This window comes from Schistocerca nitens, chromosome 12 (assembly GCF_023898315.1).
Source record: "Schistocerca nitens isolate TAMUIC-IGC-003100 chromosome 12, iqSchNite1.1, whole genome shotgun sequence".
Taxonomy (NCBI): domain Eukaryota; kingdom Metazoa; phylum Arthropoda; class Insecta; order Orthoptera; family Acrididae; genus Schistocerca; species Schistocerca nitens.
This window is the reverse complement of record NC_064625.1, coordinates 132,420,095-132,434,203: the sequence shown is the minus strand read 5'-3', so window position 1 is coordinate 132,434,203 and position 14,109 is coordinate 132,420,095. Positions and strand designations below refer to the sequence as shown.

Below are 14,109 nucleotides of genomic sequence, written 5' to 3'. Positions count from 1 at the left end.
CATAAACAGGTGCCGAAACCGCTGAACAAAAGTGTGAATTACAAGATTGGCCGTCGTGGTGGCGAAGACATGTGAGCGGAAATGCTGACGTAATCGGCGCTCGGCGATACCAACAGAAACTGCAACACTTAGCTTCGCCACCCAATTTTTACGCTACAGCTGTTAGGTCGTTGGCGTTCGCAGAAATTAAAAAAAACAGGGGAGTCGACATGAAGCGTTCCGGATATGTGACGAACCGAACGACGGACCCCTCGGGCACCTTTTATTATGCCTCTTACATGCAGTTACCCCTGGAAAAATTTGGAAATTTGACGTAAGTGCGTAGGAGACCAAATTGCTGAGGTCGTCGGTCCCTAGGCGTATACACTACTTAATCTAACTTAAACTAAGGACAACACACACACACATGTCCGAGGGAGGGCTCGAACAGTTTCCATTGTTAGCACAGTGGTTATCGCCAAGCGAGAATGTGCATCGTTTTCTTTTCAATTCTTGTTATGAGGGGGGTAGGCGAATTGCTAGCTTCTTGATTTACAGAGTATCTAAAAATAAATGAATGCATAAATATACAGCTTTAAAATCGGCAGTATATTTATAATATGCATTGGATATTGTTATTTTACAGAAACCAGATGGCAGTTATAAGAGTCGAGGGGCATGAAAGGGAAGCAGTAGTTGGGAAGGGAGTGAGACAGGGTTGCAGCCTTTCCCCGATGTTATTCAATCTGTATATTGAGCAAGCAGTAAAGGAAACAAAAGAAAATTTCGGAGTAGGTATTTAAATCCATGGAGAAGAAATAAAAACTTTGAGGTTCGCCGACGACATTGTAATTCTGTCAGAGACAGCAAAGAACTTGAAAGAGCAATTCAACGGAATGGACAGTGTCTTGAAAGGAGGGTATAAGATGAATATCAACAAAAGCAAAGGGAGGATAATGGAATGTAGTCGAATTATGTCGTGTGATACAGAGGGAATTAGGTTAGGAAATGAGACACTTAAAGTAGTAAAGGAGTTTTGCTATTTGGCGAGCAACGTAACTGATCATGATCGAATTAAGGAGGGTATAAAATTTAGAATGGCTATGGGAAGGGAAGCATTTCTGAAGAAGAGAAATTTGTTAACATCAGGTATAGATTTAAGTGTCATGAAGTCATTTGTGAAAGTATTTGTATAGAGTGTAGCCATGTATGGAAGTGAAACATGGACAATAAATAGTTTGGACAAGAAGAGAATTGAAGCTTTCGAAATGTGGTGCTACAGAAGAATGCTGAAGATTAGATGGGTAGATCACATAACTAATGAGGAGGTACTGAATAGAATTGGGAAGAAGAGGAGTTTGTGGCACAACTTGACTAGAGGAAGGGGTCGGTTGGTAGGACATCTTCTGAGGCATCAAGGGATCGCCAATTTAGTACTGGAGGGCAGCGTGGAGGGTAAAAATCGAAGAGGGAGACCAAGAGATGAATACACTAAGCAGATTCAAAAGGATGTAGGCTGCAGTAGGTACTGGGAGATGAAGCTTGCACAGGATAGAGTAGCATAGAGAGCTGCATCAAACCAGTCTCAGGACTGAAGACCACAACAACAACATTCTTATTTTCGTCGACGAATCTGTATTTCGATACCTTTTTCGGTGTATCGAGTGTCGATAATTCTATTCTCTTAAATATCGATACATCGGACACCCGATATGAAATATCAACAGTCCTCGTTCCGGCTAGAGTCAGTGGTGAATAAGTAATAAATTACAATGTCATGACTGGTGCGAGGAAAGAGAAACTGTAGTAAGCGAGAAACTTTTTTTCTTTCTTTATTTACTGAGTGGGGATGTCAGTGAGAAGATGCTCCGAAAAGGTTGGAACTTATCTGTAAAGTCTGTTGTAAGACGCTAAGTGACTTCATTCTGAAATGTTTGACGAATACAGTCTGGGTAATTTGCATGCTCTGTGTTCCGCTAATGCAAAACACACACACACACACACACACACACACACACACACACACACACTATTGTATGAAGTACTGAAAATGATTTTTTTTTCTTGTCTGTGGAAAACAATAAATAGGATATCCGGCTGCTGGGGCCTTGAACCATTAACCATTACACGGATAGTATTGTGCAGGGTGTCCTGTAGCCTCACCCCAAATAAAAAAAGACACCGAGAATCTTTAGGGTCGCGTGCCTTAGCAAATTAGTTGTAAACAGTGGCTCTAAGGAGGATACCATAATAGCTATGAATGAGCACTTGTTCGTAATCAATACTAAGAGGCACATCTGTTCTTTGCTTTGCATTTTTTGGGGGAGAGGTAATATGGGCCAAAAAAAGGAAAAAAAAGTAGTAAACGATAGCTCTAAAGCGGTGGATTACTAAAGTGCTGTGAGCACGTGTTCAGTAGAAGAAATGTGTTTCACACTAGCGAAAATGAAAACAAGCTGAATAGCTTTAAAAGTATGCGTTTTGATACCATGTTTACTAGGCGTTTATTCCCTTGTTTTCGTCAATGCTTCCTCCTCCCAAAATATAGAAAGCAAAGACCTTGCAGTAGAATAAATCCGTTTCATACTATAGGAAGTAGCCGGACGACCTCAGAAGATGTCTCCCACAGATGGAGACGAAACGTTAGGTGGAAATTTTATATATCGACGAAGGCCTCTCAGCCCGGAAGTTTCAACTCTTGCTCAATACTTCTTAAGGAATATAGTTTAGAGCCCATGCACTAGACATCTTTACAACAATATGGAACTGCGTATTCGCTTTCTGTCATTTATATATTTATTTATTTATTCCCCCAAAACTAATTTCTGGGACAATTATCATCAGAGGGTTCTTTGAATCATAAAAATGGTTCAAATGGCTCTGAGCACTATGGGGCTTAACTTCTGAGGTCATCAGTCCCCTAGAACTGAGAACTACTTAACCTAACTAACCTAAGGTCATCACACACATCCATGCCCGAGGCATGATTCGAACCTTCGACCGAAGCGGTCGCGCGGTTCCAGACTGAAGCGCCTAGAACCGCTCGGCCACGCCGGCCGGCTTTGAATCATATTTAGCATACGTCACAGCATCATTTATACGGACAAATTTAAGATAAAATTATTGTAGACATTTTTAACTTATGTATAAGAAATCATTGCCTAAAGTTTGTCGGCCGGCCTTAGTAGCCGAGCGGTTCTAGGCGCTTCAGTCTGGAACCGAGCGACCGCTACGGTCGCAGATTCGAATCCTGCCTCGGGCATGGATGTGTGTGATGTCCTTAGGTTAGTTAGGTTTACGTAGTTCTAAGTTCTAGGGGACTGATGACCTCAGCTGTTAAGCCCCATAGTGCTCAGAGCCATTTGAACCATTTGAACCTGAAGTTTGTCGGTGTGTTTTGGAACACCCTGTACCTGGCTTTAATTACAAGCAACATATTTTTGTTCCATTTTGGTTTCCTGAGGCTGTTTACTGCATTTACGGAATCGGTTGATACCACGATAATGCTCATTGTCGAAGATCTGTAATATTTCACTCACTGCATAAGTCAAATGGCTTCTGCGTTGTAGATCGTTCCCTGCCTAGGTAGAAAATGTAGGGCCTGATAATTTTATGCAGTGACGTTTACTGCGCCTTCTGCTTTGTTCTCACCGATGCCCTTCGATTCATCCATCTAGATCTCTGTCGAAGTCAGGAAGATGGTACTGACCAAAATATTGATTTCAAGCTTCCAAGTTCGAATAATCTTTATATTTTAACACATTACCGAAAATTGGTACTTTTTAATAGCTGGCATTTACAAAACTGTGGATTGGGGTGTGTCCCAGAGGAACACGCGGTGTCGACCGACCGCCGTGTCACCCTTTGCACATGATGCGGTATCGAGAGGCGTGCATTCGTTTCTCCTCACTCAGGTAGCTCCGGCCAAGGGAAAGTCCCTGGCAAGGAACTGAACCCGGGCCATCTGCACAAACTCAGACACACTGACCACTTACTTACTCCATTTTTCTCTAACAACATCGTATCCATTTCTAATAAAATATTGTTAGTACTGGTGGTCTAATGGTATACCGTGTGCATGGAAAATGAGAGAGCATGAGATCGAAATCCAGTCGGACTACGGAAATTTTTCGGTCTGCCTTTAACATAACCTGTAACTCTCCATGATGTGAAGATTGGCCAACGAAGACACGTAGTTCGAATTCCACATCAAACTATAGGTCCCCTTTGCGCGACAGGGTTAGTTGAGTAGATTAAGAACAAACAAATTCCAGAGTGTTGTCTAATTAACAGTACCTAGACACGCCATTGAACTACTGAGGTATTATAATAAATCGTTTTCCTAATAGGAGTCATCAGTAACATTTCTGTGGATTTCATATGAGTTCTTATTCTATCTATCGCTTGAGCCCTGTCCCGCAGTTACGCAGGGTCAGCCATCGTTAATCGGATTTGGCTTGTTGATGGTTAAGGGGTGGTCAGATGCCCTTGCTGCCGCCACCCCGTACCCACCGGGACGGAATTAGTGTACAACTGCCTGCGTCCAGTGTAATACATGGAATAGTGTGAAAGTGTTCAGATGTCTGCGAGCCGTGTAACTGAGGCGGAACATGGGGACCAGCCCGGTATTCACCTAGCGGGATGTGGAAAACCACCTAAAAACCACATCCAGGCTGGCCGGCACATCGGCCCCCGTCTTTAATCGGCCGGGCGGATTCGATCTGGGGCCGGCGCGCCTACCCGAGTCCAGGAAGCAGCGCGTTAGCGCTCTCGGCTACACTGGAGGGTTCATATGAATACTAATTATCTTCATCTATTTAAAACTAGCTTGAAAAGAGTCAATTCGCTTTGTTTCTATTTTCAGTTATATTCTGAGGACGTTCTATATCACTCTCGAGCATTCTAGAACACTGTAAAAAATGTACATTAAAAAAGTATTTAACGCTTTCAAATGTTCTCGAAGTGTTAAAGATACTGTTAAATGCTCTTCATATGCTTAAGTATTCAACGAAACCCTAATCTGAAATAAGTACTCTGTACACAGAACATTCCAAGAAGATTTGAAAATATTCATAAACACTAGGCGACGTTAAAGAAAACTCTCCACCTATCTGAAAGATTCCAGGACATTCTAAAGCACTCAAGAAGACGTTGAAGAGCACTTCGGGAATATCTACAACCGTCTGGAGTACTTTAGAACATACGAGTCGGAAAGCATCCACACCAGAAGAGGATATGGATCATTCGAGAACGTGCTAGTACATTCTCGAACCTTCTGGTTGATTCTGTAATCTTCTGGTACATTATGCGGCATTCTCGAACATCCCCGAACAAGATCCTTGTTGTGTACATATGAGGTGCATTCAAGTTCTAAGGCCTCCGATTTTTTTTCTCCGGACTGGAAAGAGATAGAAACATGCGCATTGTTTTAAAATGAGGCCGCGTTCATTGTCAATTCGTCCCAGAGATGTCAGCACCATACAGCAGAGGGAATTTTAGCGCCAGTGGCGAGAATGAGAACTGTTTTAAATACTTAAAATGGCGACGTTTTCCTTACTTGAACAGCGTGCAATCATTCGTTTTCTGAATTTGCGTGGTGTGAAACCAATTGAAATTCATCAACAGTTGAAGGAGACATGTAGTGATGGAGTTATGGATGTGTCGAAAGTGCGTTCATGGGTGCGACAGTTTAATGAAGGTAGAACATCGTGTGGTAACAAACCAAACCAACCTCGGGATCACACAAGCCACTCTGACAACATGATCGAGAAAGTGGAGAGAATTTGAACAGATCGCCTCCAGAGTTGGCATTTCTGTGGGTTCTGTGCACACAATCCTGCATGACGACCTGAAAATGCGAAAAGTGTCATCCAGGTGGGTGCCACGAATGCTGACGGACGACCACACGGCTGCCCGTGTGGCATGTTGCCAAGTAATGTTGACGCGCAACAACAGCATGAATGGGACTTTCTTTTCGTCGGTTGTGACAATAGGTGAGACGTGGATGCCATTTTTCAATCCAGAAACAAAGCGCCAGTCAGCTCAATGGAAGCACACAGATTCACCGCCACCAAAAAAATTTCGGGTAACCGCCAGTTGTGAAAAAATGATGGTGTCCATGTTCTGGGACAGCGAGGGCGTAATCCTTACCCATTGCGTTCCAAAGGGCACTACAGTAACAGGTGCATCCTACGAAAATGTTTTGAAGAACAAATTCCTTCCTGCACTGCAACAAAAACGTCCGGGAAGGGCTGCGCGTGTGCTGTTTCACCAAGACAACGCACCCGCACATCGAGCTAACGTTACACAACAGTTTCTTCGTGATAACAACTTTGAAGTGATTCCTCATACTCCCTACTCACCTGACCTGGCTCGTAGTGACTTTTGGCTTTTTCCAACAATGAAAGACACTCTCCGTGGCCGCACATTCACCAGCCGTGCTGCTATTGCCTCAGCGATTTTCCAGTGGTCAAAACAGACTCCTAAAGAAGCCTTCGTCGCTGCCATGGAATCATGGCGTCAGCGTTGTGAGAAATGTGTACGTCTGCAGGGCGATTACGTCGAGAAGTAACGCCAGTTTCATCGATTTCGGGTGAGTAGTTAATTAGAAAAAAAATTGGAGGCCTTAGAACTTGAATGCACCTCGTAGTTCCGCGAAGTCAGCGCGTACACAACTTTCCCAATAGAGCGCTACCCGCTAAGCACAAAACAGGCGCAGCGCTCGTCCGTCTGCGCACTACGAGATGGCGCTGTCTTAGAGACAGACCAAATTGTGCTTCCGCCGATCCGCGGATTAATATGTAACGCAGCCAATGAGATTGCTGCTAATGTAGAACCTTTTCTCCTCGCGGATCACACTCGCGCAGTGATACCTTTACGCTCGAGGTATTATAACGAGTGTACAGACCTCTGATTAGTCCGTCTGCATTAGTCTGCATTTGTCTCTACCAGTCTATAGTCAAGTTTCAGTCTGCGCCTAATAAGATTATCATATTCCTGTACATAGCCATGAAGATAAATTTATAGACACTGTGTCAAGTATCAGAGATATGTGGGAATAAGATTAACGTACCAAGACCAAAGGAACTTCAGATTGTCAATTGTAAACAGCATCCAGAACCAAGTTAAGTAATTTTTATGCTTTTTATTATTTTAATAAATGTGTGTGAAAATTAATCAAGTTCTGTTTAAAGTTGCTCACCGTCAATCTGCTACTCTAAGCATGCAAGTGTCATTTCTATCGTCTGACCTAACGGCAGAAGATAAACACGCCACGATAAGACCACGAGACATATTGCTGATACTCGCCTACTTCGCTAGAGCGACAAGTCTATTAATCTGATGGTGTGTGTACCGAAGGTCTTACAGTACGCACACCACAATCCTGCAAGAACGAGACCAGCAATGACTGAAGAGAAACGTGCATCAACAAGTGTCAGCGTGCAAACCGTTCAACGACACATCATCCACGTGGGCTTTCGGAACCTAAAGCTCACATCTGAACCCTTGATAACTGCGCAACGCGAAGCCTTAGGCCTCGCCTGGTCCCATCAACACCGAATCTGGACTGTTGACGACTGGAAACACGTTGACTGGTCGGACTAGTCTCGTTTCGAATTGTATTGAGGGGATGGACGTGTACGGGTATGAAGACAACCTCATGAATCCATGGACCCTGCATGTCAGCACGGGACGTTTCAAGCTGGTGGAGGCTCTGTAATGGTGTGGGGCGTGTGCGATTGGAGTGATATGGGACCCCTGATACGTCTAGATACGACCCTTACAGGTGACATAGTCGTAAGCGTCATGTCTAATCAGCTGCATGCAATCATGCCCATTGTGCATTCCGACGGACTTGGGCAATTTCAGCAGGACGACACTCCGTGCGTTCAGAATTGCTACAGAGTGGCTCCAGGAACGCTCTTCTGATTTTGAACACTTCCACTGGCCACCACACTCCCCAGACATGGACATTATTGAGCATATCTGGGTTGCCTTGCAACGTGCTGTTCGGAAGACATCTCCACCCCCAACGTTCTCTTACGGATTTATGGACAGTCCTGCAGAATTCATGGTCTCAGTTCCCTGCAGCACTACTTCAGACATTAGTCGAGTCCATCCACGTGCTGTTGCAGCACTTCTGCAGGTTTACCAGTTTTTTTGGCTCTTCGGTGTAAGATAACGTTTGTTACGAACGGCCTTACCTTGCGCAAGACTCAGCGATCTGTCCCGGGCACGGTGACTTTGCTCGGTGGGCAAACAGGCAGCTGTCTGTAGCTGTAGGAGGTTCCCAGAGGAATTTATGCCATCTTGATAAGATAGACAGATGGTTGTCTGGAGAACAGGATGCAGGGAATTAACGACAGCCAGTTTGCGTCAGAGCAATGAAGCAGCTGCTCGAGAAAGATTATCTCGGACAGATAAAACTACTTCTGTCAAACTCCATAACATAATAAGTTGTCATCGCAGGGGCTAGCGATTACGCCAAGTGATCACGTGGACAATAGATGTCAGGCACTTGTGTACAAATTACTCTCCGTAAGTATTATTATGAAACGAGCCGGGTGGCGATATGGTTTAGACACAATACACGGATTTGTGAGGACAGTGGTTCTAATCCCTAGTCTACTAATATTTCTTTTTTTCCTTCCATTTCCTCGAGTGCATCTAGGAGTCTTTTTTTTTTCTTGTTTGTGCGTCGTATTTGTAGGGCTCTGATGGCTATTGAAATAGTGTGGACGGTCTCTTCCAAACGTGTTGCCATTATAGAATTATTGTTCTCTTTGCAAATAACATGTTCTTTAAATCTGGTGTTAAACTTACCCCATGTCTGACCTGTATGAAATTTATGTCATCCACCGCTGTCAATTTCCTAGATTTTAGACCTTGACAAGGAGTCCACTTCGTTGCTTGTGTGGCGAGTCAACGTACCCAAAGTATGCTCAGAATTAAACCTTATTTTCTTTCCATTTTTATCTTTTTTTTGTCACCAGTTTTCCGATTTTTGGTCCGACGCGAATTCGCCTCATGCGCCAACCTCATCATCTCAGAGTAGCACTTTCGTCTTGCGTACTCAGTTATTTGTATTCCAATCTCTGCCTTTCCTTACTGTTTTTGCGCACTAGAGTCTCCTTTAGTACCATAGAGTTTACTATCTGACGTCTTAGTATATGTCCTGTTACACTGTCCCCTAGTCTCGTCGATGTTTTCCATACGTTCCATTCCTCAACGGTTCTGTAGAGAAGCCCCTCAATTATTAACATTTCAGTCAAGTTAACAGAGCTATAAAAACTCTAAGAAACAAATGCTCGTATGGTATTGACGGAATTTCGGACAGAATTCTTAAAAGTTATTCTAACTTACAAGTAGTGTCCTTAGTAACATCTGCAAAGCAATCTCTGGCACAGTGGATTTTTCCAAACAAGTTACCATATGCAGCTGTTAAGCCTGTCAATAAGAAAGGTGACACGGAAAATTCAAATAATTATCGCCAAGTTTCGTTACTGTCATCTTTCCCCTCAATTATTAACACTTCACTCAAGTTAATAGAGTTATAAAAACTCTAAGAAACAAATGCTCGTATGGTATTGACGGAATTTCGGACAGAAATCTTAAAAGTTATTCTAACTTACAAGTAGTGTGCTTAGTAACATCTGCAAAGCAATCTCTGGCACAGTGGATTTTTCCAAACAAGTTACCATATGCAGCTGTTAAGCCTGTCAGTAAGAAAGGTGACACGGAAAATTCAAATAATTATCGCCCAGTTTCGTTACTGTCATCTTTCTCCAAAATATACGAAAAAATAATACATTCGAGAGTAGTACCACATTTCAGTAGAAACCACTTACTTAGCATATCACAGTTTGGATTCCAGGACTATTACTCAACGAGAATGCTATGTATACGTTCACCCACCAAATATTGAAGTCCATAAATAATAAAACATCACCAGCTGCAGTTTGTTATGACTTATACAGGGTATTTCACTGTTAGACCATGTTACAGTGTTAGAAAAACTCAGGTTTTATGGAACTGATGGTTTTACGCACAATTTGTCTGAGCTGTACTTAACAAACATAATGAAAGAAACTGTACTGAGCAATTTAGATAGTTTTTTGAAAGATTTCTTGATGCCTTCAGCTGCCATTCTCCTTATTTCATGTTCAATTGTACAATTTCGGCCTTAGCCCATTTTCAAGTGTCATTGCATACATTAGTGACACTGTGATTTTTATGTAGGAACAAGCCATATTTGTAGATTTGCTAGGCGCGCTTTGACTTACTTTATGAATGATTTTTTAGTAGTAGATAACGTCATGTGCGTCGTTGCTCCTATGACATCATGTTATTCTCATAAAATAAATCCGAGATGTTTTACGCTATTTTGGGATCACGGTACTTTCGAGCAGTTGTTGCAAAGCTCTTTTATGTAAGGCCCATGTTATGACGTACTTAACACTGGGAACATTATAACTACACTCCTGGAAATGGAAAAAAGAACACATTGACACCGGTGTGTCAGACCCACCATACTTGCTCCGGACACTGCGAGAGGGCTGTACAAGCAATGATCACACGCACGGCACAGCGGACACACCAGGAACCGCGGTGTTGGCCGTCGAATGGCGCTAGCTGCGCAGCATTTGTGCACCGCCGCCGTCAGTGTCAGCCAGTTTGCCGTGGCATACGGAGCTCCATCGCAGTCTTTAACACTGGTAGCATGCCGCGACAGCGTGGACGTGAACCGTATGTGCAGTTGACGGACTTTGAGCGTGGACGTATAGTGGGCATGCGGGAGGCCGGGTGGACGTACCGCCGAATTGCTCAACACGTGGGGCGTGAGGTCTCCACAGTACATCGATGTTGTCGCCAGTGGTCGGCGGAAGGTGCACGTGCCCGTCGACCTGGGACCGGACCGCAGCGACGCACGGATGCACGCCAAGACCGTAGGATCCTACGCAGTGCCGTAGGGGACCGCACCGCCACTTCCCAGCAAATTAGGGACACTATTGCTCCTGGGGTATCGGCGAGGACCATTCGCAACCGTCTCCATGAAGCTGGGCTACGGTCCCGCACACCGTTAGGCCGTCTTCCGCTCACGCCCCAACATCGTGCAGCCCGCCTCCAGTGGTGTCGCGACAGGCGTGAATGGAGGGACGAATGGAGACGTGTCGTCTTCAGCGATGAGAGTCGCTTCTGCCTTGGTGCCAATGATGGTCGTATGCGTGTTTGGCGCCGTGCAGGTGAGCGCCACAATCAGGACTGCATACGACCGAGGCACACAGGGCCAACACCCGGCATCATGGTGTGGGGAGCGATCTCCTACACTGGCCGTACAATGGCTCTGAGCACTATGGGACTTAACAGCTATGGTCATCAGTCCCCTAGAACTTAGAACTACTTAAACCTAACTAACCTAAGGACATCACACAACACCCAGCCATCACGAGGCAGAGAAAATCCCTGACCCCGCCGGGAATCGAACCCGGGAACCCGGGCGTGGGAAGCGAGAACGCTACCGCACGACCACGAGATGCGGGCACTGGCCGTACACCACTGGTGATCGTCGAGGGGACACTGAATAGTGCATGGTACATCCAAACCGTCATCGAAGCCATCGTTCTACCATTCCTAGACCGGCAAGGGAACTTGCTGTTCCAACAGGACAATGCACGTCCGCATGTATCCCGTGCCACCCAACGTGCTCTAGAAGGTGTAAGTCTACTACCCTGGCCAGCAAGATCTCCGGATCTGTCCCCCATTGAGCATGTTTGGGACTGGATGAAGCGTCGTCTGACGCGGTCTGCACGTCCAGCACGAACGCTGGTCCAACTGAGGCGCCAGGTGGAAATGGCATGGCAAGCCGTTCCACAGGACTACATCCAGCATCTCTACGATCGTCTCCATGGGAGAATAGCAGCCTGCATTGCTGCGAAAGGTGGATATACACTGTACTAGTGCCGACATTGTGCATGCTCTGTTGCCTGTGTGTATGTGCCTGTGGTTCTGTCAGTGTGATCATGTGATGTATCTGACCCCAGGAATGTGTCAATAAAGTTTCCCCTTCCTGGGACAATGAATTCACGGTGTTCTTATTTCAATTTCCAGGAGTGTATTTTACAGAAATTAGCTACTTATCGGACATATCCTTTTGTTCTCAATTATATTTAATTACTCTCAATCCGTATTGAGTACTCACTACACTATTCATTCCGTTCAGCAGATCATGTAATTCTTCTTCACTTTCACTCAGGATAGCAATATCATCAGCGAATCGTATCATTGATATTCTTACACCTTGAATTTTAATTCCACTCTTGAACGTTTCTTTTATTTCCATCTCTGCTTCTTCGATGTAGGGATCGAACAGTGGGAGCGAAAGGCTATATCCCCAGCTAACACCCTTTTTAATCTGAGGACTTCGTCCTTGGTCGTCCACTCTTATTATTCCCTCTTCGCTCTTATTCATATTGTATATTACCCGTCTCTCCCTACAGCTTACCGCTATTTTTCTCATAATTTCAAACATCTTGCACCATTTTATCCATATTTAAACTGGATGATGCACCGTTTTACGTTGTCGAACGCTTTTTCCAGGTCGACGAAGTTTATGAGCGTGTCTTGGTTTTGCTTTAGGCTTGCTGCCATTATCAAGCGCAGCGTCTGAATTGTCTCTCTGATGCCTTTACCTTTCCGAAAGCCACACTGATCGTCAGTTGTATGGATGATGTTATTCCGGAAGTCAGATGCTACATCGCCAGACTCATACATTCTACACAGAAACGCGAATAGTCGTTTTGTAGCCACTCCCCCCCAATGATTTTTGAAACTCTGAGGGAATGTTATCTCTCCTTTCTGTTTTATTTACCTTAAATCCTCCGAACCTCTCTTAAATTCTCATTCTAATACTGGATCCCCTATCTGTTCTAAATCTACTCCTGCTTTTTCCTTGTCTCACATCAGACAAAACTTCTCCCTCCTAAATGCCTTCATTGTACTCTTTCAACCTATCCGCTCTCTCTTCTGCTTTTAACAGTGGAATTCCTAACCCTTCCTTTGATTGCACCGAAGGTATTTCCGACTTTCCTATATGCTGAATCAGGCCTTCCGACAAGTATTTCCGCGCGGGATTAGCCGAGCGGTCTAGGGGGGCTGCAGTCATGGTCTGTGCGGCTGGTCCAGGCGGAGGTTCGAGTCCTCCCTCGGGCATGGGTGTGTGTGTTCGTCCTTAGGATAATTTAGGTTAAGTAGTGTGTAAGCTTAGGGACTGATGACCTTAGCAGTTAAGTCCCATAAGATTTCACACACATTTGAACATTTGACAAGTATTTCTTAACATTTGACAAGTATTTCTTTTTTGATATCTTCACAGTTTTTATGTATCCATTTTCTGTCTCCTGCACTTCCTATTAATTTCCTCCATCAGATACTTGTATTTCTGTATTCCTGAATTTCCCTGAACATTTTTGTATTTCCTTCTTTCAGCAATTAACTGAAGTATTTCTTCTGTTACCCAAGGTTTGTTCTAAGTTGCCTTCTTCGTATCTATGTTTTTCTTTCCAAATTCTGTGACTGTCCTTTTTAGAGATATCCATGCTTTTTCAACTGTACAGCCTACTGAGCTATTCTTATTGCTGTATCTATATAATTAGAGAACTTCAAGCCTATCTCGTGATTCCTTAGAACTTCCGTATTTTACTTCTTTGAGTATTGATTTTTCCTGACTGATCTCCTAAACTTCAGCCTACTCTTCATCATTACTACACTGTGGTCTGTGTCTATATCTGCTACTGGGTATTCCTTACAATCCAGTATCTGATTTCGGAATCTCCATCTGACCGTGATATAATCTAACAAATCTTCCCGTATCACCCTGCCTTTCACAAGTGTACCTCCTCCTCTTGTGATTCTGGAACAGTGGATTCGCTATTACTAGCAGAAATTTATTACAAAATTCAATTAGTTTTTCTCCTCTCTCATTCCTTGTCCCAAGCCCATATTCTCCTGTAACCATTTCTTCTACTCCTCCCCTTAGAACTGCAACCCATGACTGTTAGATTATCGTCTCTACTGTATTATCCTTATTATCCTTTCAATATCCTCGTACACTTTCTCTAACTCTTCAGCTTG

At 44.1% G+C, this 14,109-nt stretch overlaps 1 protein-coding gene across 1 annotated transcript in view; it reads right to left on the bottom strand.

The window, feature by feature from the left end:
- LOC126215295 (uncharacterized) overlaps window positions 1-8,210 on the bottom strand; it is a 79,547-nt gene extending 71,337 nt beyond the window's left edge. The window contains exon 1 of the mRNA XM_049941981.1: window positions 8,184-8,210. The gene's annotated coding sequence lies outside the window, so the exon portion shown is untranslated. The remainder of the gene's footprint in view (window positions 1-8,183) is intronic.
- Between the last annotated feature and the right edge of the window lie 5,899 nt (window positions 8,211-14,109).